The 24,549-nt window shown below is 37.9% G+C and overlaps 1 protein-coding gene across 1 annotated transcript in view; it reads left to right on the top strand.

Moving 5' to 3' along the window:
• The window catches only part of ZCCHC7 (zinc finger CCHC-type containing 7), a 178,392-nt gene that overhangs the window by 83,707 nt on the left and 70,136 nt on the right, over positions 1-24,549 (top strand).

Raw genomic sequence — 24,549 nt, 5'->3', positions numbered from 1 at the left:
GAGCATTGGTCAGGGGTCTGATTACTTTTGCAAGGCACTGTCTATCTCTTGTTGCTTCCACACCATCCACAGAGTAAAAAAACAAGCCTTTTAAGTAGATACTTTTATCCCAGTCTGTATCTGTATTGGTATTGTTTTTAAGGTGTTTCTAAAGATATTTTAGTGTTTTGTTATTTGTTATTTGTCCCCTTGGGCTCCCTTTAGGAGGAAAGGTGAAATATAAATTTAATAATAAATAACATAAGGAATAATTTTTTTAAAAGGCTGACTAAAACCTATGAACAAGATTAGTGGAACTACATGGATGTCTAAATATTAAGTCTAGAGTAGAGTTATAGCTTAAAGTAACATTCTACTAGTAGTATTAAGATGCATTCTAAATGGCGTCTTATGGCTCAGCAGTGTTGTATCAGAAATTTATAATGCTTTAGCTGGTAGAGCAAGAATCCAGCAAGGTAGGTTACTTTTACTGATTTATTTAAATGAGAAAGCTGTTAATTATAGTTGATATAGGGCAATTAGTGGCATTTATCTTATGTTATGTTTTTAATAGCAGCCTATTACATCACTATAAGTAATAGTATGAACACAACAAAATGGTATTCAGGGCTTGTATATGTGAGACAGATCCAGTAGCAAGGTATAGAATACTCCTATATTACATGAAATAGGAATCTGGATAAAAGTGAAGGGTTTTAATGATGAAATAGACACGTTTTTGAATGTTGAGATAAAATCCTACTAAACATAGCAACTTTAATACAGACTTACTGTCCTCTTAGCTGTCCCTTTTATGAGCCTCCTATTCGTGGCTTGCTTACAGAATAGATGAATAAATATTTCAATGAAACATTAAGGACATACAGTGATTGGAAAATGCTAAGTATGTATATATAAATAGCATTTGCTTAAAAATAAAAATAAATGTTTCAGACGGTGAAATATATTGGCCAGATACAGATATAACCCCAGTTTCCTGCAAACTATAGTTGTCTGTGTGAACACGCATTACTTTCTCTTTTACTCTCCAGATCAATTTCTCCACTTCTGTGTTAATCATACGTTTTTACTGCATGAGCACTGATGTAAATTGTAGCCATGGTTTGAAGAGCGGTTTAAAACCATGGTTATTAATTAATCTTTTTTTTTTTTTTACATTAACCATGGTTTGCATTGGTGCACACATACTATAAAACTCTGGCTGAAACTGGGGAGGAAAGGGGGGGAATCCCTTAGAGCAGCGTTTCACAACTAGTGGGCCACTAGATGTTGTTGGACCACAATTCCCATCTTTCCTGACCTTTGGCAATGCTGGCTGAGGCTGATGGGAGTTGTGGTCCAACAACATCTGGTGGCCCACTAGTTGGGAAAGGCTGCCTTAGAGGGAGGAGCTAGCTCCCATGTTCACTTGTTTGGTTCTCAGTTTACTGAGCCAATGTCAATTTAGTTTGAACATCTGGGAGAAATACCCTTTTTAGTATTTTTATGTTCCTCATCTTGAAAGAAAGCTAGTTCAGCAAGTTTCTTCTCAATTAGTTTTAGAAAAAGATTTAAGTTAAAAACTAAGTTTCTCTGTTAGTAGCTGAAAAAATTGTGTCTTTCATTTTTAATAACATTGATATTCCTATTGCTTTGTGAAACCTTTATTACAAACAGTTATGAATATGAACATCTCATTTGACTGTTGATGAACAGAAGAGGAAATCTAAATTAAAACTTTAAATACCACTATTTAATTACCCAAATGGCTTTGACTCTGTTAAAGAGTGCCTGGGATTATTCTGTTTTTCAATTTGTTTTAATGCTTCCTTGGTAAAAGCTGATGGATTCCCAGGCCCATTGCTGTCACTGATGAACTATATAAAGATAAATGACATTATGGTAAATTCCACTTAATGACATATTTTTAATTTTCTGAACACAGTCATTTTCTGGCTGCTGAATGAAGGCTAATTACCTCAAGATCAGAACAAAATAACTCCTCATTTTGAAAGATAATAGAAAAGAAATGTTGCAGATTAATGATGCTATTTATCTTTAAAAGAAAAAAATTCTATCTTTATCCAGATACTACTGCTCCCTGAGGAACATGATTATAGAATGAATCTGAAGTCGCAACTTAATAGGTTATTAAAATTGTTTCAGTGCAGGCTTCTCTGGTTCAGCTTTTCTGTAAATTTAAATTGAAGGCCTACTATAATACGTAAAGCAGCAGCCTGTTTATGAGACCACAGGGAGCAATATGGCTTTCTAACAAAAGATGCACTTAACCTCATTCTGAATCCTGCTTTCTCTCTTTTTCTGAATGAAACTGGAATGTATTGAGAGTTCAGAGAAATGCATCAAGTACCTTAATTACACTTTAAAAATTATGTATGCCCACATATATAATTTTGGCAGATGATACTGACACTTTAAAAGTTAATACCGTTTTAAAAAGGAGAACTTGGTCACTGAGGCATTCTATATCCCTTAGCATCAAAAATGATTTGTGTATTAGTTGTATTCATGTTAGTGTATGTTAACATAGATTGAGCTAAGTTGCCAGTGCATATAATATAAATGGCCAGTCTTTGAAAAGAGAGAAATATTCAAAGGTCATATACAAGTTGCTCATATAAACATTGGGTTGCATCCAATGATGCCCTTCAACTTGCAGAAGAACTCTTGAGGCTGTTCCAGAGGGTCTCCTAATCCTCCTTAGCAGATTTTGGTGCATGTGGGAAGAGTTCAGTTTGGTGTAATCAAGATGTTCATGCTAGAGAGTAATTGTTTTTCCTATTGTTATGCCACCAGGCAAGGTAATTGATATAGAATGGGATGCATACACATGTATTATTTTTACCTATAACAATATCTTTAACAAGTGATATTCAGTTTAATATATTGGACAATTACACACTTGTGGAGTTAATAATTGTGGAGTAAATGACTACAGTTGGGATCCAAACAGCTTCTTAGACTCATGCAAGAAGCTATTCCAGTGGAAACTTTGACTTTGAACAGCTGACCCCATGTCATATTAGAAACTGCTTTTGTTCAAAAGTAGTTTTCCATATGGCATGGAAGGCTGCTGTTGTAAGAAAATGGAATTGGATACATAGTTCTTTGGATCCTAGCCTATGTATTGTAAAAGGCATGTTAGGTTACTTCAATTGCACAACAATGCAGCATATTTCTTTTGAGCAGCACATAAGACCCAAATCCTTTTGGGAAGACATGCTAACTACCACCATTCCTGAAACCAAATTGATTTAAGTTATTCTGTGTAACAGGTCTCTTGTTCTTTTAATTCACATTTTGCTTACTCAGAACCTGTCTCAGAAACCAAGTTACTGCCCACATTCCTGCCCACTTTCTCATAGAGATTTGGACTCTTCCCTTTTTGTATAGAGGCCTTATCCAAAAGTGATACTAACTATTGTGTGTTAGGTGATACTATGTAGGAACTAAATAAACAACTCGTGATGTTTGAGAATTTGAGTGATGGATTTATGAATACACAAAGCATTAGGTGAGCTCCCTACTCTTCCTGTTGTCTAATTTAAAAATAAAAAGTAGGTATTTTTTCACAGTACAAAGATAACTAAATAGGAACAACAAGACTTTAAAAACAGTATCAATTTCTGCTAATCTGTAATCAGTCTGTATCATCAGTAGGGTTGCCAGGTCTCTGGTTTTTGCCCAGTTGTTGTTACTCTGGTTTTTCCAAGTGAGTCACCCCAGTCTCCGGACTCTTAGCTTTCATTTTTTTTAAAAAGTAAGTTTCTAGGTGGTCTGGTTCAGGAGATATACACTAACACGTCAGCTGCCCTCCCTTCACAACTTCTGTTAGTACTGGCTGCTCCAATCCCTGCCTTTCAGGTTTTTAGCCAATAAATAAAGTCAGGGTTGTGATTGATGAGAGATTTGCTGACCTCCAGGCAATAGCTAAAAGTCATTGCAAATCCTGAAAACAATTTCCTTTTCCTACTTGTCTGCACATCAGAAGTTGAGTGTATAACTTTCAGCAGTAGCAAGATTACCTTTCTACAGTAATATAGCAGGAAACATAGAACTGAAGATCATAGCAGGATGTTGGTAGGCATGCACACACAGTAAACAATTTCAATTATAATAAAAGTGTGCATGCAGACTTTTTAAAATTACTTGCAAAAATAGTATACATTTTATCTTTCAAATAATTGTTGAATAGAAATGTGAAAAAGTGTACATGCTGCAGCAGATGATGTCATTACAATGTGTTATGCTTTTCTAATTATAAGGAGTCAAACAAGTTTAAATTTTCCTGGGCTGCTGAAGAGGGTAGTTTATTTGTCTAATCCAAGGCCTGTTGTGAAATGCTCCCCAATATGAAGCTTTAATCCTATACTCACTTTTCTGTGAGGAAAGCTGCAATGCTCCTTCCACATACCTGGAGGAAAACCCCATTGAATTCAGTTACTTTTGATCAGACATGGTTAGGATGGGACTTTTGAGTAAACATAGCAAAGGATTGTGTTCGTGTTGTAAATCTTTTCTCTCCCCCTTCAATCCTTTTTTGTTTGTTTGTTTGTAAGGAATTAGGTAGGACTTAATTTGGTGTCACTGCTTTTATTTGGTAGGAAACTAATACTTACTTTTTAAAAAAGGAAGTCCTGCAATGACGAACTGGTTTTGACAATAAACTGTTATATGGGGTGTATCTATTTTTACATCTCCAACAACCCTGTGAGGTAGGGTTGGAAACCAAGGCACTTCACAATTAGAAATAAATCCATTTAAAATCCAGTATTCATGAAACAAGTATAAAACAGTTGCAAAACTGCTTAAAGTGGTATGATTCTGAATTTTGGATTGGGTGAGTGATGTTCCTTATCATTTGAGATTGTGGTCCTGTGCACGCTTCCCTGTTTGAATACATTGGGACTTGCTTCTGAGTAAACATGCATAGGATTACACTATAAATACCTTTACAGGTTGTGTAAATAATAAACATATTTTACATTCATGCTTATATAAATATTTCTTCATTCTATGTCTCAATCCATATCAGGATTTACACTATGGTTGTACATGATTATTTCCTCTACATTTTAAGTGTGCCCTTCTTGCCTGAGGTGGTCATGGTCCCCCTCTGTTGTTTCACCCTGAGGGGCAGATTAGGCTGAGAGATGGTGATTAGTCCATTGTCACCAAGTAAACTTTGTAGCTAATTTCCATTTAAAAAATTAATTAAAATGATTTATATGCAGGCAGTTTATGAAGTAATGCAGATCCACATTATACATTTAAAATACATCCAACTTGCATTTAAAGTGCATGACATCCCCCAAAGAATCCTGGGAAGAGTAGTTTCCGCCTCACCAGGGCTGTGGAGTCGGAGTCAGAAGCAATTTTGGGTGAAGTTGGAGTCGGTAGAAATGTTCCAACTCTGGCTTCAAAATAAATTTTGATTGAAATTATTTTTAAAATATAAATTCAAAATGTGAAAGAAGCTTCCCATGAAGTCAGCTGTAGTTGAGCATTTCACCATAACTCAAGATGGAAAACATTTTGTGTGTCAGTGTATGACACAGGACCCAGATGAAGACAAATGCTGTGATGCCAACATCAGCGCATATTCAGGCAACGATAAAAATGCTCCTAAGAGAGCTTCCAATTTAAAAAGACATATACAGCCCTTTCCAGGGCTGTGGAGTTGGAAGCAATTTTGGGTGGAGTCAGAGTCGAACAGTAGAAAAATAGAGGAGTCGGAGTTGGAGTCAAAGGTTTGCTGTACCGACTCCACAGCCCTGCGCCTCACAGTTATCATTCCCCCCACCCTTAACAAACTACAGTTCCCATGATTCTGTGGTGGGATTCATGTGCTTCAAATGTATGTTGAATGTGCTTTAAATGCATGGTGTGGATCTGCTCTAGGTATGATGTACGTTCATTAGTGAATTGAAAAGAACAATTTTAAAAGATTTTTTTTTTAAACGGGAAAGACTGTAGCTCAACGGTAGGGTACATGCTTTGCATGCAAAGGTCCAAAATTCAGTGTTTGGAAGAGACTATTGCTTGGAATCCTGGAGAGCCAATGCTAGTCCATATCATCACTACTGAGCTTAGATAGTACGAAATGGCCTGAGTCCGTATAAAGCAGATTCCTTTGTTCCTAAAAGAAGAAAGAGACCAAAGGACCACAGTGACTGTGAAATTTATTTATGTATTTTACTTACAGCATTTATATACTACTTTATTGTAAGTGGTTTACAGAAGGAATTAAAACAATAAAATTATTGGCAAAAACAAGTATTTAAAAACACTCAAAATAATAACACTAACAAGAAGTTAAAAACAGATAAAAAGCATAATGTTCTTCTAGGATGCACACCTTAATGTGGTGAAGGAGTTTGAAAGTGTTGAAGAAGCTGAGAGAAATGCTGTCAGAAGTCTAGACCCAGAGGACTCCTAGCAGGGGCACCCAAGGCAGAATGGGCAAAGCTGAGACAACACACTAAGATGCATCCAAACTCAAAGGAAGGCAATGGTAAACCACTTCTGAATACCTCTTACCACGAAAACCCTATGAACAGAGTATCCAAAATGCAACACGAGGTAGTGCTGGAAGATGAGACCCCCAGGTCAGATGGCACTCATTGAGCTACTTGGGAAGAACAACGGACAAGCACGGGTAGCGCTGTGACTAATGACGCAACTGGGTCAAAGCCAAAAGGAAGCACAGAGGCTGATGTGCACAGATGTGAAAGGAGAGTCTGGAGTTATATGACGTACACAATAGGAACATTCGAGCTGATCATGCCCGAGGACGGGAAGAACTGACCGTCTCCTCCTCTGGTACGATCAGCAGGTTAGGTTCCAGACCCCCGCACTACAGCTGATCCGCTTTTCGGCAGTTTTCGCTTTCCGGCAGGGGTTTGGAACCTAACCAGCCGTATGAATGGGGCCCTACTGTATGTATGTTTTCTCTCTGTCAGTTTATTACTCACTGGAATTGGGTTGGCTGTCAAAGAGGGTAGGCAGGAAAGGGTAGAGAATCTTCTTAACTCTTACTCATTTCTCAAACCTCTCTCTGCAGTGAAGTGTCAAATCTGTAAAGAAGTTTGGAGCAGGCAGGCTGGAAGGACATTTCAGGCAGGGGTGACCAACCCTGTTTTGATATGGATATCTTTGCAGAGGATCCATAGTCAAGCCTCACCAACAGCACAATCTTAACCATATCTACACAAGAAAATCCTGTTGAGTTCTATGCGTCTTGAGTCCCATAGTAAGTGTGTTTAGAATTGCACCCTTCAGGGGCATCCATCTTTACTCCTGAGTGCTCCCATCTAGCATCTCTACAACACTAGGTACCCTTCTTCATAATTGGTTTCTGGTGATTGGCCTGGTCTGAGGGCACTTAAACCCTTCTTGCCAGAAGCAAGTAGGCTAGATTAAATGTTCCCTACCCAAGCTCCCTAGGCAGGTGAGAAGGAATGATTCCGTCACCCTCTTTTAGCTACGATTTTTATCTTAATTTTTGGTCAGATAATTTTTTTTGTTGAGTGGTATGCTTCAAGCAACTGTGGTTGATGCTTAATGTATCATGCTTAATGACACCACTAGGGCCTGCCCCATGACATCACTAGGGCCCACCCCTGAGATCTCAGGATTTGGGATGCTTCTGACCTGGCAAACCTAAACAGGCAGATTTGAATCACAAGCTGTCCATAGGAAAATTTGATAGAAATAAAGGAGAAGATACTTAGATAATGCTGGGATGTTTTTGCGTTCCCAGATAGGGATATTGTATGTGCAAGAAACATGAATCATGTTTCTGTGACATTCACTGCCAAACGATGATGGTCTCTAGCTTAGATGTTTTAAAAGGAGCTTAGATGAATACATGTAGGGTGTCTATGAATCACTGCTAGTCATGTTGGCTATATGCAGTCTCCAGGTTTAGAAGCAGTTTGTCTCTGAATAGCAGTTGCGGGGAATCAACAGTGGAAGAGGGCTGTTGCCTTTAAGGCCTGCTTCTGCACTTCCCAGTTTGGTCACTATGGTAAACAAGATGCTGGACTAGATGACCTATTGCTCTGTTTCTTCCGTTAGAAAGAGTAGTAGCCCCCCTGGATTTTAGCCTCATTGATCTGACAAGTCAGTTTAGTATCCCACCCTTGAAATATCCATTCTTTGAGTTGGGGCCTCATTCACTTGTTCACCTAGGCTACCTACTTGGCTAGAAAAAGTAAAACAGAAGCTTTTTGTTCAGAGCTAGTGGGTGGCCTATCCATGCACCAAAACTAATTTTGGATCACACATGGCTAGTGTTCTGTCCAAGTAGTAACATAATAGGAGCCTTGCTGGCTCAAATCAAAAGCCCGTCTAGTCCAGCATCCTGTTTCCAACGGCGACCAACCACATGGCTAAGGGAAACCCACAGGGAAGACCAGAGCTTGGAAGTAACTAGTTACAAGTAACGAATTACTTGTAATTCATTACTTTTTTGAGTAACGAGTGGGTAATTCCTTTACATTTCGATTGTAATAGAACTAGGAGTAATTTCACTACTTTTATGGAGTAATTGTAACGTTTCCAGAATTACTTTTGGGCATTACTTGGGGGGGGAGCAGGGGAAGTCTTCTGCTCCTCTGATTTGTGGATGAAAATCATGTGCCTCAAACTGGGCTTCTGTGCAGCGTCGCTTTTTCCTCATGCTCTGTGGATGGGTAGGAGGCGACAAGGGAGGAGGGGGAGAGAGACAGGGTGGAGTGGAGAAAACAATTATTTAAAAAAACGGATAGTGGTGGTGAAGAATGGAGTGGAGGGAAAAAGCATCCGGAGGTCAAGAACATAGATAAAGAATGAGAAGGAGGCAGCAGCAGAATGGAGATAAAGAACTGTGGAGGTGAAAGATGGGAACTGTGTGTGTGTGTGTGTGTGTGAATACTGTGTTTGCACTTGGCACACAAAGTGGCCTCCACCACCCTCTCTGGCTACTGTGCTGCATTTGCAGTATTTTAACTTTTTTGCATCTCAGGGGACAATGTTTGCTTGAGTGAGTGTCCCTTAGTTGGTGGCAGGGCAGGGTCTGGGAGGTGGTTAAGTGAGAGAGATTATGCTGGCTGGATGAGTGGGGGGGGTTGCACTTGGTTTGACGTGCAAAGATCTGAGTATGGCCTCAGCCTCCCTCCCCACCATCCTTACCAGCAGAGAGACCGCCATTGCTATCTTATGAATAAATATAATTATTCTACTACCTCTGTATGTGTTTGTTTATTTTTAATGTTGTTTTAGATGTGCAGCGGCCAAAGCCAGCACCTTGTAGGCATTTTTTAAAGTAACTGAAATGTAATTGTAGTGATTACTTTGGAGGAAAAGTAAAGTAATCAGTTACTTTCAGAGCAATTGTAATTGTAATGGTAATTACTACTTTTTTGGGCCATGTAACTGTAACTAATTTACTACTTTTTAAAAGTAATCTTCTAAGCTCTGGGGAAGACCTGAGCATCCTAGACCTCTTACGCTGTTGCTCCTCAGCAACCAGCAGGTTTCTGATATATTTTTCATTTTGTCAACTGCGTCCCAGAATCATTCCTGGTCTGATCTGTGTTTGTACATTGAGCTGAAGTTATGCTTTTGCTTAACTCAATTTCTTTTTTTCATTCTAGGCTTTTGTTTTTTGAATAGGGTGGAGCATGTTTGGTGCTGTGACATCCCATTTGTGGAATGCTCTCCCCAGGAAAGTTTGCCTAGTGTTGACTCTTGGGTCTTTCCAATGCTAGCCCTCTTGGGCCTTTTGTAACCTTTTCGGTGCCAGACCTCCCAGGTCTTTTTTTTTAAACTTCGCTGAAATTTCTTTTTATCTGATCTTTTTTTAAGCATGTTTATACATGTTTTTGTAGTTAGAATGGATAGTATCCAGTGTGGGATATAAGAATATATAGTATCCAGTGTGGGATATAAATCTTTTAATAAACAAAAGGAAGAACAATTCTTTTAAAATATTATCCAGCAGTATTTCTGTTTTTATTTTTTCATATCAGTGTGAAAACATAAAACACCATAATTGGGGATTTAAATAAATATGTATGACTGCAAAAAATGAAGGGATTCTTCTGAGGCATGCTACATAAGTTGGTTTTCCTGTAACTCAAGTGTATGAAAACACCCAGTGCTTGGAAACTATGCAAGTGTCACCTTCCCCAAGATAATATGTGTGAAGAGCTGTCCAGCTGGGCATATGCTTAAATGTAGGGGAAGACAGATGTATGCAGTAGTCTGAAGAGCTGGCATTCTCCGTTCACTGAACACTTACATGGATCTTTCCATTGTTTAATCGCTGCTTTTAGCGGGATTTCTCTACAATTAACAAGAGCTTCAGACATTGGTAAATTTATTCTTTATAAAAATGCTATTTTTTCTTTGTGTTTGCTAGCTGCTGCTGAGAATGCAAAAGTGAGGCAGCCCTTATCTAGCAATGACAGTCTGAATAAGGTGTATAATAGAAGACTGATGTAAAAGACCAAGGGTTATTAACTAAATAGCAAGGGTGAGGGTACTAGAGATTAACTGCAGCCAGCAGCTGATACCTTATATCTGAGCAAAATCCTCATCCCCATGACATGGTAATATGGACTTCTGGATCCCTGCTTCAGACCACATGTTCCTCTCTATCTTTAGGCCAGCTGTGAATCCTGCTTTTTCTGCTCAGGTGAATGAGATGCACAGCGTCAGATATAGGACTGCATTGCCTGCCCCTTCTTGCAAGGTCCCTGACAGCTGAGCTTCTAGTATGTGTAGCTCTCCCAGGATGTTTGTGCTGAAAATCAGGGTGGCCAAATGTCAGATATTAGTAATTGTGGATACATAACACTGTTAGTAGGTTTTTATGTTAAAGGTGTCAAAATAGAAATGATACCTTTTAAACATGTTGTTGGTACCTCTGTGTATCAGTTTTGTAACTATTTCCAAGGGCACTTGAATAAAAACATTGTGTGTGGTTTATTAGGCTTGGTTATGTATTTACAGTATGTTTCTTAATCCAGGATTTACTTTTGGTTTCTGCAGCCTGCAAAATCCCAGTTGCCTTTTAAGACTTCTTCCATATATTTTGAAATCAATGGGGGTTGGGTTTTCTTTAGTCACAGTGTTAACTTATGGGGTTTACCATATTAATTCTAATAGTTGCACTGATGAAAGTAACCTAAATAGTTTACCACTACATAGCAAAAAAAAGTGTTTGAAACTAGAAATAATGGGTCTTAAAAAACACTCCTAAACTTAAAATATACTTTTGGGGGGTGAGGGGAGAAATGCCAGTGCAAATTAAAAAGTAAATCTCTAGTTTCCTCTTGTGAATAACCTCTGGGTTTTTTTTTCCTTTTTGGCTGATTCAGGAAGTTAAGGTTGCCTTTACAGCTTTCTAATTTCATCTGTAATAATCATTTTTTTACTTTTGAACAGTCCTTAATTTTAGCAGCAGTATCTCCTAATGCAGTCCATTTGGTATGTATGAATCTGTTTTTCTTCAGATAACATAGAAAGTAAAACTATTGCAAGCAGTTTTCCATTTATTTCTTGCCTTTAACATATGAAAGGAAGGAAGAACATGTCAAAGTAAAGGTTGGTGATGCCACTAAAACATCGTGTTTCAATAGAAAATGAAAAAAGAAACTGATGGTGCATAGAAGTGGTTATATTAATATAACTGTCAATGAAATAATGTAATTGTAGTTAAATTGGTAACTAGTGACAGTAACAAGCATTGGAGGTGTCTTTTCTCAACAAATGACACATGTATTTTCACTCTTGTGCAGCCTGTGGCAAGAGGTTAAACTGGGGCAAAAGCGTTGGATGGAAATAGTGACTGTGTTTGGATGTCGCAGTCAACCATAGTTTATGACAGGAATGAGCCAGTGTGAGCCTCAGATTCACCCTCTCCCCGAGTGGTTTACCTGGGGCTGGACCAGGCAGCTTCCACATGGTCACCCAGAGAATGGAGGGTGATGGGCAGATAGGTCCTGTGTTAAGCAGTGGCAGATAGGCCCTGTGTTATGCACCTGGGCATGCTACCTCCTGGGGCTGATGCTAGGCACTGCAGATTACTTATGTTTGAAAATAGCCTATAGTCAGCTGGCCAGGCAAGTACACGGTCACATATGCTCATTTTATTTTACTTTTTAAAAAAATTGTATTTTTCTCCAACAAAATACTGCTTATTCCCAAGTAAATGTATTTAGCTCCTAAATGGTGCTAAGAGAACTGCACATTTTTAAGAATATTCTTTTTTTTTAAATCAAGATTGGCAAGTAATATTTAGTAGCAAACCATTAAGTCCAGAATGTAAAATTACCTAGCTGCACCACTGCTTCCCTTTCTCTAACCTCCTCCCCCACAGCTATAGTGAGCTGAGAAGCTTGTGCTTCTCTTGTTGATTAAGTGTGTGTTCTTGTTTCTTCAAAAATCCTCAAACTATGGTTAATCTTAACTGTGACTTGTTTGGAGCAGGCCTGTTTCAGATCATGGGATATGAAGGTGCCTTGTTTCAATCAAATCGTAGTTAAGATTAATCACCGTTTTGGGTTTGAACAGAATGCTAAACTGTGGTTCATTGAAAATGAAAGGCAGAATCTGCCAATTGGTAGAGAGGAGCCCACTAGGCTGAAGCTCACACAGGCTCAGTCCTGTCACAATAAACCATGGTCTATTATTGGGACATCTGAATGCACTCAATGTAAAAGTGTACTGAATTATGCAGATATTTGAAATGTGTTTATTTTTATAGAAAATATGTTTTATACTATCATATAATTCAATGTACTGTTATAATCTTGGCATTTACTTCAAAGAGCTATAGAACAAGATGTAAAGACAAGGTTGGCAAGATTTGGACATAATGCTAAAAATTTTTTTACCAATACATGTATGATCCTCAGGCTCATGTGCTACCTGCCCTCTTCTGGTTCAGCTGTGAGGTCAGGAATTTATGCTTGCATTTTCAGTTAACTACAGCAGTGGTTCCCAACTTTCTTCCCCATGGACCACACTAACATTACTGAGGGTCTTGGAAGACCACTTAATGATCTTTCTGCCTGTTGTAGCAATTGTGATGCACTGTGCTAAATGCCATATGATTTACTCTGTGTATTTTTATTGCTTCTTTTGTTTCTTACATATTGTATGTTGTCGTATTACCAATTGAATAACATAGAATTCAATTTGCAGTACAGTAAAACACAATGTAAGAAACAAAAAGAGCAATAAAAATATAATTAAAAACTAAGATAAATATTTAATATGATGGATGTGCTGTCTCCTGTCCTCAACCACACATCCACAGACACACCACGGACTACCCGAATAAAACTTGTGGACCACTGGTGGTTCACGGATCACAGTTTGGGAACCCCTGAACTGTAGTTTGAATTCAAATCCAAACTGTAAGTGATGGTTAATCTTAACAGTGGTTTAACTTTAGGGAAGCAAGCCAGTTTCACAAAGCACAGTTTGAAGTTGGCTTGTTGATAGGGTTGCCATATTCCAGTTCCACAAATCCAGGCATGCTAATTTGCATATTATGCAAAATATTTGCATATTATTTGCCTATTATGCAAATATTTGCATATTAATATTTGGATTGTCCAGTTGTTTTGTTTTTGTGCCTAGGAATTACCACCAAAATCTGGGGAAAGATGTGAGAAAATTTTTTTTAAAAGCAACATTTTCAGCCTTAGATGCCTAGACTCTAGTTTCCAACACTATGGAATATTTATTGATTGATTAAGAGGATTTATATCCTGCCCTTCTGCTGTTAAAAACAGAGCTCAGCACAGCTTACAAATATAATAAAAACAATAAAAATACACAATCAATATAAAAACATAATAAAAACACAAAATAGCAACAAACATAAAGTAAGTCAGGGCAGCAGTATGGTTAACCTTTGCTGGTCATTGACCAAAATAAACTTATTTACATTTTTTAGTATGGTTAACCATAACATATACGATATATTTCAAAGATGTGGTGGGTGGAGAAAAACAAGAAGCCAAAATGTTAGGAAAAGGAGTCTTTCACACCACATGCTCAGTTCTAAATACTGTTGCAGCAAGTTTTACAAGTTCCTCCAGTATTCCACTGGTGCAGGCACTCAGACATTCAAAGTATCTGTATGTTTCTTAGGTTTTATAAAAGCAGAGCTTTGCTTAACTCAAAATTTCTTCTCCCTTTGATAACCACATCTACACAGGTTCCACCTCCATACTCAAAATGAAACTGGGCCTGGAAGTGTGCAACAACCCCCCCACCCATACCTTGCTAATTAGATTACCAATGCCAGGATGTCTGTCTTATCGACTACTCTCCTGCGCCTCCCCCCCCCCGACCAGGCATCATGAAAGACCCAGTCCTGGGCTCAGAAAGAAAATAAATATCTGGTCCTCTTCGAAGTACTCATAAGCCTCTTGTTTTAATTAAAACTGGTGAGGACGAGAGAGAGGGCTTTTTCAATTGTGGCCCCCACCCTGTGGAACTCCCTCCCAAATGATCTCCGCCATGCCCCTTCTGTGATGAGTTTCCGCCGGGCCTTGAAGACCTGGCTCTTCAGGCAGGCTTTTGGGGTGGGCTAGATTTTATCTTCATTGTTTTTAGATTTTCAATGTCTAGGTATTATATGCCTATGTTGTACGTCGCCCAGAGTGACTGGACAGCCAGCCAGATGGGCGACTAATAAATTCTATAAATAAAATAAATAAATAAAATAATAATTATAAATTCTTGCTCTTATCACTAATGGGAGTTAATTACCTTGCATATGCTGCTGTTGCTTCTATGGCTATAACGGAGTGAGATTAAAGATAAGTGAAATGCAAATAAGAAAAAAAAACACAAAAGGCAGTAACACTTTCCTAAATGTAATACCATACCAACCACAACAAGATTCCTATGAGTAAGGCAGAAAACTCAGCATCCCACAACCAACCAGGATTCATAACCAAAAACCCAAACAAAAAAATCCTAGCAACCAGTCAGCCAAGGTCACAGAAATCCCCATGCAGCACAACCTGACCTGGGGACTGCAGTTAATGCAGAATGCTGTAGCACAATTGCTGACATGAGTGAGATCCTATCAGCACATAATACCTCTGCTCTGAAATCTGCATTGGTTGCTGATTTGCTACCAGGCCAAGTTCAAGCTGTGCTTTCCATGTTACGGGTGCCACATAGTACTTGTTCTGCTCTTGTAAGAAATCCGTCCTGTAAAGTGGCAGCACCTACGCTTTGGAACTCCTTGCCTATTGACATTAGGCAGACGCCTCTTTTCAGCACCTGCTGAAATCAGTTTTCTTGAGGCAAGCCTGTCCAGGCATGTGGAAGCTATTGTGTTTTTAAATCTGTTTTTAACTCATTGTTGGTTTTATTACTTTGAATGTTTTTAAGTATCTGTCCTTAACGCTTTTGTCAATAATTTTATTGTTTTAATTCTTTCTGTAAACTGCTTTGAGATTTTTTACAATAAAGCGGTATATAAATGTTGTAAATAAAAATAAATAAATATTGGAGTCACTGTGGCCCTTGAGTCTCTTCCCGCTTTTAGGAACCAAGGAATCTGCCTTATACTGATTCAGGCCATTTTGTACCATGATTTCTTTTTTTTTTATCATTAATTTTTATTCAAATTTTCAAAGACGAAAAAACAAAACAAAAACAATTAAACAATAAAATAAAATGTCGACTTCCGATTTGTCGCAGATCAGTTATAGGTCTAGAATATATAACAATCCTATCTCTAAAATTATATTATAAAATCACTTTCCTCCAGTAATTATCTTAATTAATCATCAAATCTCATAGACATTATTTTATTCTTTCCACAAAAAGTCAAAGAGAGGTTTCAATTTCTTGAAAGATATATCTTTCAATTTTTCTCCAAATAAACATGTCGCTTAATCCATCTAATTCAAATCTGTTAGGCCCAATAATTTCAATAGCCATTCTTCCATTATCTATATTTACTCCATCCTCCATCTTCAATAATCCTGTTAAGTCCAGTAATTTCAGTAGCCATTCTTCCGTTATCAATATCCCATAATAATCTTGTTCTCATAGCCATAGTCCAAGTAAACATATCAATTAATCCATCTCGTCAAATCTGTTAAGTCCAATAATTTCCATAACCATTCTTCCATTATCAATATTAATTCCATCTTCCATCTTCAATAGTCCTGTTAAATCCAGTGGTTTCAGTATCCATTCATCCATTATCAGTATCCCATGATGATCTTGCTGTCATAGCCATAGTCATATAACAAGAGTCTGATGGGAATTTCCCCCATCACAATGATGTCTTTGCCATCAATTCTGAATATGTTGTTGAAATATTGTTGTAAAGTCACATCTCTGCTCTGGGTGCATCTCTGCTCTTATATTTGTAGTTAATTCCATAAATTTTTTCCATGTGAGGCCCCATCACATCATTCCAGTCAAGAATTCTGAATATGTTACTGAAGTATTGCTGCAAAGTCATATCTCTGTTCTTCTTTTTTACAAAATGCACTGGCTCATCTCTTAAGAGTTTCTCCACTGTCACATATCTGTAGCCAACTCCATAGATTTTTTCTATGTCAAACTCCATCACATCATTCCAGTCCAGAAAATTATCCAAGACATTGATAACTTTACCACCAAAATCTTCATTAATTTCTTCAGAGACAACGTTGAATTCCAAACAGTCAACTTTATTTCTAACATCCATAAAATCCAAATCTTTTTCAAATTTCACATTTGTTCCAATCTCCAGGGCTTGTAGCTTCCCTATCCCATCAAACTCCTCTCTCACAGAATCCCCTATTTCATTAAGCTCCTGCGTCATTTTGTTAAATTCAATTTTCATCTCCAGTCTACCCTGTCTCAGGGTTTGTTTCGTTATCTCAATCTCACCCATTATTTTCTGAAACATAATTTCTTCCATGGTCTCATTCACTTTCCTGGTTGTCATTCTTAAAACCACAGAGACAAAAATTATTTCAGTCACAATTGGGTTAATATTTCAGGCTTGCTTGTATCAGTGTAGACAATACAGCCTGCCTTATCTCTATGTGTTCAGGAATACAAAACAAACTTAGTTCCCAACATCAAAACAATTAGTGGCGTCATGAACAAGCAGATTCGTCAATATGAAATAGACCAAAAAGAATTCCCCCCCCCTCCTCGAAATAGAAATCCCTCTTCCGTTGATATCTTTAGAATGCACCTCCAGGACAGCTTTTTGCGACAAAAACAAAGATAAGCTTTTTCGATTTCTTTCCTCCTTAATTTCGTTAGTGAAAGAGAAAAGCCAAAACTCACCTAAGAGTTCTTCACAGCTGATTCATTGACAAATCTCTTTTTTGCTGCACCAATTTAAGCCAAGTAAAAAAAGAAGATAGAAAGAAGGATGCTTATCTGCCTGTTAGAGTCCGTTTTCTTTAAAGAAAAGATAAACGTGTCGCTATAATCAGCTAGAGCTTGATGAAAGTCCATCCGGCATTGCAGTTTGAACTTTCTCTCATAAATAAATGAAATCCAGTCCTCCCCACAAAAACAGGCTTTGGGGTTGATCTCTACGTTTCTCCCTGCCTGGGAGAAAATCTTTATCAGTCAAAAAGAACGTTGTGACTGATTTTAGAGCTGAAAAAGCTTCTTCTGAGACGAGAGCTCGCTCAGAGGCAGCACAGGCAAAGCAACCCTTCCCGGAAGTCTGTACCATGATTTCTTAAGCATCTCACAACCAGTCAGGATTCCTAACCAAAAACCAAAAATATGATAAATGAAGAAATATTTATATAAGCATGACTATCAAATATTTATTATTTACACAAACTGTAAAGATATTTATAGTGCAATCCTAGGTTTATTTATTCAGAAGCAAGTCCCAGTGTATTCAGTGGGGCTTACTCAAACAGGGACAGAAATGAAACCTCAAGTGATAAGCAACTTCATTCACACAACCCAAAATTCCGAATCATGCCACTTTACGCTGTTTTGCAACTGTTTATACTTGTTTTTATGGTTATTGGATTTTAAATGGCTTTATTTCTTGTTGTGAGCTGCTTTGGTTTCCAACCCTACCTCACAGGGTTGTTGGAAACACTCTATACACACGCGCGTGCGCGCACACACACACACACTGCAGATGTATAAATACATACAGCCCATATAATAGTTTATTGTCAAACCAGTTGGTCATTGCAGAAAAATCAGTATTAGTTTTTAAAAAATCAGTATTAGTTTCCTACAGAATAAAAACTGTAATACCTAAGTAAGCCCTGCCTACTTGCTTTAAAATAGGACTGGAGGAGGGAACAGAAAGAGTTAGAACACAAACACAATTCTTTTTTAAGTTCACTCCAAAGTCCCATTGATTTTCAGCACATTCATAACCATGTCTACTCAAAAGTAAGTCCTGTTGAATTCAATGGGATTTACTCTGGGCATATGGGATTAGCATTGCTTTTACAAAAGCAAGTATTGGGAAGGTTTTCAAAACACTGCCCAGGATCTGACTCCTGCACACAAGAGGAAAAAAAACTGAAATGTATATACTTAACCAATTTATGAGATTTTCAGATAAACGGGGGGAAACCACCATTTTCTGACATTGCAATGAGGTTTTCTAGACCCTGCCTCAGGTCAACCAAATGCAACCCTGGCTTCACTGATTGGCTGCAATCCTGAATGGGCGGGGTTAAAGCTACGAAGTGCTATACAGGCATACCCCGCTTTAACGTTTGCAATGGGACTGGAGAGTATACTTTAAGTTAAAATCTACTTTAAGTGAAGCAATTGTCGTCACTTGTACTGCACGCAATCACCACTAGATGGCAGCGGAGTCATGCCAATAAAATGTACGTTATTGCGAAGCGCACGAACGTTAAGCGGGATATGGGGACGTATGGAGCATGTATGTTATAGTGAGGCAATGTTAAGTGAGCAACATTAAGTGGGGTATGCCTGTACAGTACTGTTTAAAGAAAGATTTAACAGTCAGGGGGGTGGCTGACATTTTTATGTATATCTCGAGAACCGGACCACCTAGAAACTTTTTTAAAAAAATTAAAGCTGAGAATCCGGGCCACCTAAGGGGCTAAACGGGTGCCGGGTGACATGCAAAGAATCCGGGTAAAACCCAGCTAACCAGGCAATATGGCAACCCTACTTGTTGATACTAGCTGTGATTTGACTATTTGGACATAATATTAAACTGCACATAGTTAAAAATAGAAGTGAAGCTTCTGATCTCCTTGCAGCCATTACAGGGAAGAGCAGAGGGCACAAATTTGGGACTTATTCATGTAACACTAACCATGATTAACATATCCTAAGGAAGCCAGCATCTATGGTTGGATTGTGATTTTCAGACATACTAAATTGGAATTGTGTGTGTGTGTGTGTGTGTGTGTGTGTGTGTGATCTAGGAATCATTAATTATATTTTAGAATATTTGTATATGGCTATTCAACCACATGGGAGAGCGTATGTGTGATTGTATGTATGTACATATGAAGTGTATATGTGTGCTTCGTGCAAGAATTTATACATGGGTTCTACTTGTCCAAAAGTGTATGTTACCGTTCAAGAGAGGGGCGTGTATGTGTATAAATTAATATGAGAGGGTGGAACGCATTTCTGTGATTTCTTGTGTGTCTTAACTGGGAAACTTTTATTTTTTAAATTAGTTAAGGAATTCAAGGTCATGCCAATATATCTTCCATAGTGGTGTTTACTTCAGTCAATGTCCTGCTTAGTAGAGTTCATACTTGGTAAATATTCTGTTTAGAATGATATGGATAATTCTATAAGCCAAGCAGCTATGTGATCTCATGAAAAGGAAAGAGAGCCAGTGAGGTGTAGTCTCATACTCCTTTTTTAAATCAATGCAGGAATGCCTGAGCAAATACTATCCTTATGCCGTCAAGAAGGGGTGGGAAAGAATTCTTCTGTTATAATGTTTTTAAGGCTGTATTTGATTAGTTTTTTACTGGATTGACAATAGATTTTTAATAGATTAATAGATTATATTTACATATATTTTCATATTATCAAAACCATAATATAGGTACCTTTTTAATAGATTGATTATATTAATTGATTTTTAATAGATTAATAGATTATATTTACATATATTTTCATTTTTAATAATTATATTTACATATATTTTCATATTATCAAAACCATAATTTAGGTACCTTTTTAAGATACTGAACATTTTCTTTTTCTTAAGAATGAGAGAACCTTACAATTAGCAGAAGCTGTGAACTCATGAGAGGTTCGTACTGTGGAAGATCCAGACACCATAGTGGCTATTCTGAATACAAAATATTTGCTAGCCAACTCCAAAGGTGTTGCTTCTCTTTATACCTTCACTGCCTTTTCCTAGTGGTGTCACATTCCACCTATTTTCTGGTCTATAGGTTATATCCACCAGTGTGTGGGCTGAGTTCCACACATGCAACAAGACTTCCTCTCCTGACTAACTGTATGCCCTCAAAAACTGATCTGGAGCAGATTTTGAGGGTGCCTGGGGGACTGCAGAGAGGAGAGGAAGGGAAAGTCCCGTTGTGCAAGTGGAATAATGTTCCGCTGGTACCACAACAGTGTGGATACGGTCCTCTGTATGAACATATACACAACTATCATAGCTGCTTGAGCAAGAATAAATATACCCAATTTATAAAATACGATATCAAAACATATGACCAAACGCATTCCAACAAAGTCTTCTTCAGTGGTCACTAAGTATACAAAACAACAACTATACAATTCAGCATATTTATTCTTGCTCAATCAGCTATGATAATTGTGTATACGTTTTTAATTTTTTTTTATAAAGCATCCACATCCTTATCAGAGGCAGTTGTGAATTCATTTTTTGGTTCCCAATTCCTTGTTCTTCTAAATTTCAGTTTATTGGGTCATCCTTTTTGGTTTGTTTGGGTTTTTTACAGTCCTCTGTATAGCAAAGTCAGTCTCTGCAGAAAATACAGGCCATGTTTAGAAGTGAGGTTATGGGAGAATAAATGCCAATATCAAAAAATAAAGTTATAAAAGAGATTTATAATCCCTTCAGTAAGGATGGTTTGCAAAAAACATGATAAAATACAAAAATAAAAATCTAATAAATATGTTGAAGTAACAATACATTAAAATGCCCCTCCCCAAATCAAAATGTCTTTTGCTGTTGCCAAAAACAAGATGATGTTGGCACTAGGCAAACATTTCCAAGGAGGAAATTACATAAACAGGGCACCACAACAAGGAAAGCCCTTTTCTGATTACCACCTACTGATCTTGCCTCAGATGGTGGATGAAGTGGGGCAGAGCCTTGAAAAATGACCTGAACACATTTATGGGAATCTTCCAATGTTTTGGAGTTTTCAGACAGCTTTCAAGATTGTGTTCCATATTTAAAAACAGAGAACACAAGGCGAGAAATTGTCAAGCTATGTCCTGGAAAACATTAATTCTTGCCAGTAAATCATAAGAATTAGAAATTAGGTCATTATGCTGTTGAATGTTAGAACTCATGTCCAAACTTATCCTGGTGGTATACCTTTCTCAGTCTTTCTCTGTAATGCCTAGATTTTACTGGTAAATCATGGAAATAATAACAAAAACTGAAGTTAATCACGTTCATGAAATCTTTTCATGGAAAGAAGAAGATACTGTTCCCACATTTTTCTTTCTTCTGGGTCTCAAAATGTGCTCATGGTCCATTTTCTCCGAATTCATGGGATATGCCTGAATATTGGAAACAATCTCATTTTCTTATTTCAAGTGGTTTGCCATAGTATGCCTTCTAGCCACTGTATCAAAAAAAAAATTTCAATCAAGAGTTAGTTTGGCTTGACTTTGTACTAATAGGGCACAATTAAATATTGGAAAAGTTTGAATGAGTGGGGTAAGTTTTGTGCCTTTGGGGTTTGAAAGGTAAGGTTTAAGTTGAGCTAACTTGATCCTTCTCCCTTGGAATGTATTGGGAATCTGACACCTGTAAAGCTACTCTTGGTTGCTATCAGGGCTGTGGAGTCGGAGTTGGGAGCAATTTTGGGTGGAGTCGGAGTCGGTAGAATTGTACCGACTCTGACTTCCAAATAAATTTTGATTGACGAGAAGCAATTTTGGTTGGAGTTGGAGTCGGACAGTGGAAAAATAGAGGAGTCGGAGTCGAAGATTTGGCGTACCGACTCCACAGCCCTGGTTGCTATCCTGTCCTGTAGCACCAGACCACATTTGTCTTGCTATTTTCAAACTGCTGCTCACCTGAGACCTGTACAGGCATTTTTCACACATTCAGTGAATATGCAGGGTGTGTGTATGTCATCACATTCAGATACTCCCTTGGCCTACACACGCGTTAGAACCTCTGTAGAGGGCCCCAGCATGTACTGGTGTAAGCATGGAAGGCTCTCTTCCCACAGTCAGGAACATTGCTTGTCAAGTATTCTTGATCACACAGAGAGCTGTATGTGTGGGGATACTCTTCTAATGAATGCCCATAGGTTGGAGGTAGAGCTTGCTGCTGCAATGCAATATTTTCAGACATATATACTCTGTATATGTGAGCGGCTCTGATTAGTTCTGCTCTATGCTAAACTAAGCCTCTAGACAGAGAACAAATAGTGTTGTCCACCTTAAAAAGGATGCTTCTAAATCAGAGCTGGCAAGGCAAGGGCTTCTACAGGTTTTAGGTAGTCGCTAAAAAAATAAGATTGTAGTACACCTTAAGTTGTTACAAAAATTCTCTATCATATATTTGGAAAGCCAAGCTACATATTTTTTGTACATTTTAAACTTTATAAAAGCAAAACTTTTATTGTACATTTTAAATTTTATAATGTCTACTCACAGTCAGTTAGGTACACATATTCATAGCCCTGGGTATATATATGAGCATCTGTGTTCAATTATAATAATATGGAAAGGATAACAGTCTAAACGCCTAAGCAGTCACCTTTGGGGATCATCTCAGCTCTGTGAGGGTTTCTGGTGTTAAGACAGGTACTAGAAGTAGTGTAATAGTAAATTATGTACTAATGAAATGATTTTAGCCCATTTTAACATTTATCACTTCGAGCCTTCCTGTTTGATAGATTTATTTTACTATCACAAGATGTGGGCTGGAATCTAAAGAATGATGAATCTAATTGTGTGAGCCTAAGGAGGCTTTAGACTTTAAGGGAGAGAAGGTCAGACCTCCATTCCACAGGACAAACAGAGTAGAGTTAACTGAGTAGAGTTTGTGATGTGGCATAGGAGTGAGCTGGTCAAAGAGAAAAAGTCAGCTCCATTGGGCTAGCCCAAGCTGCCTATGAGCCAAAATAGTCCTCTGTATTCTGACCATAGTTTTACAGGCATTTCTTGCATCCCAATCCTATCTGAAGATATTTTGGAAGTAATCATGATTACTTTTGCTGAAACTTTCTGTCCGTATATAAAGCTTAGAATTGCCATGTCTCTTTTACATTTGTATTGTATTTTCTTTAACCCTTGTTTATTCCAACAGTAAGTTGCTCCTTGTTTTAAGAAATATGCTGCTTTGTTTTTACCAAAGTCATGGCCTCACTTCAGATAGTGAAATGTTTGTCTCCAAATTATTGTTGCTCTGTATAGTTTTTCTCCCCCGGCATACTTCTTGTATAGCTATTTATTGAATTGTGTATGTACTGAATTAGTCAAAAGACCTGGCTAAAACCATTTTCCCTTTCCTCCCCCTCCCCCTCAACTTGCTTTTGTTATGTATTGGCTTGCTAATCCTTGTGTTGAGCAGTATCAGACATCACCTTTCTTGGGGGCAGTTAGTCCACTCTTCCGCTTTCTTTGTCAAAGGGCTCCCTTAATAGGAGAAGTCAACAGGGAGGACAAAAAGGATTGAAAGTTGTATTTAATCAGGGTCAGAGAGGTGGTGTTCAGAGTGACGGGCCCACAGGCAGGCTCGCCTTTTATGCTTACCGACGCAGATGGTCCCAAAGCATTCAGCTAAGTGAAGAGAAAGCTGCCCAGTGCGCTATTGTAGGGGCAGAGCATCGTTACAGTTGAGAAGGGTTGCCAAGGGTAACTAGAGAGTATCACCAGTATCGTGTGATCACTAGTCTGTGCCTTTGAAAATGTTAAACTGAGAATTGCTTTGGGTCTGTTGGCATCTGGATGTTCATCCGTAAGCTGTATTATCTTACATAAGCTTTTGATTTATTTTATGTTGAGGAATTGGACAAAGAAATATTATTTTACAGTTTAATTTGAATGAGGTTACCTTCCAAAAACTACATAATTTTAATTGCATACCAAGTTTTCATTCTAATGCAAGCTGCTGTAATATATATTAGGAAAATGCATTTATGAGGATGTAATCTTAATGCATTGGTGTAGAAGCTGATTTTTTTTAAAGGAAGGATAAAAAAAGCATGTGCTTGTTTCCTAAAAACGAGTCATTACCCAAAAGATAAAAGCCCTCTATTTCATGAAAACAGAGAAGATAAAATATATATGTGAAAAGTGTAAACACACAATGCTTGGGTTCGGTATTGTGTGTCTTGAAACCCA

Source organism: Rhineura floridana, chromosome 1 (assembly GCF_030035675.1).
Source record: "Rhineura floridana isolate rRhiFlo1 chromosome 1, rRhiFlo1.hap2, whole genome shotgun sequence".
In the NCBI taxonomy this organism is placed as follows: domain Eukaryota; kingdom Metazoa; phylum Chordata; class Lepidosauria; order Squamata; family Rhineuridae; genus Rhineura; species Rhineura floridana.
This window is presented reverse-complemented; position numbering and strand designations above follow the sequence as displayed.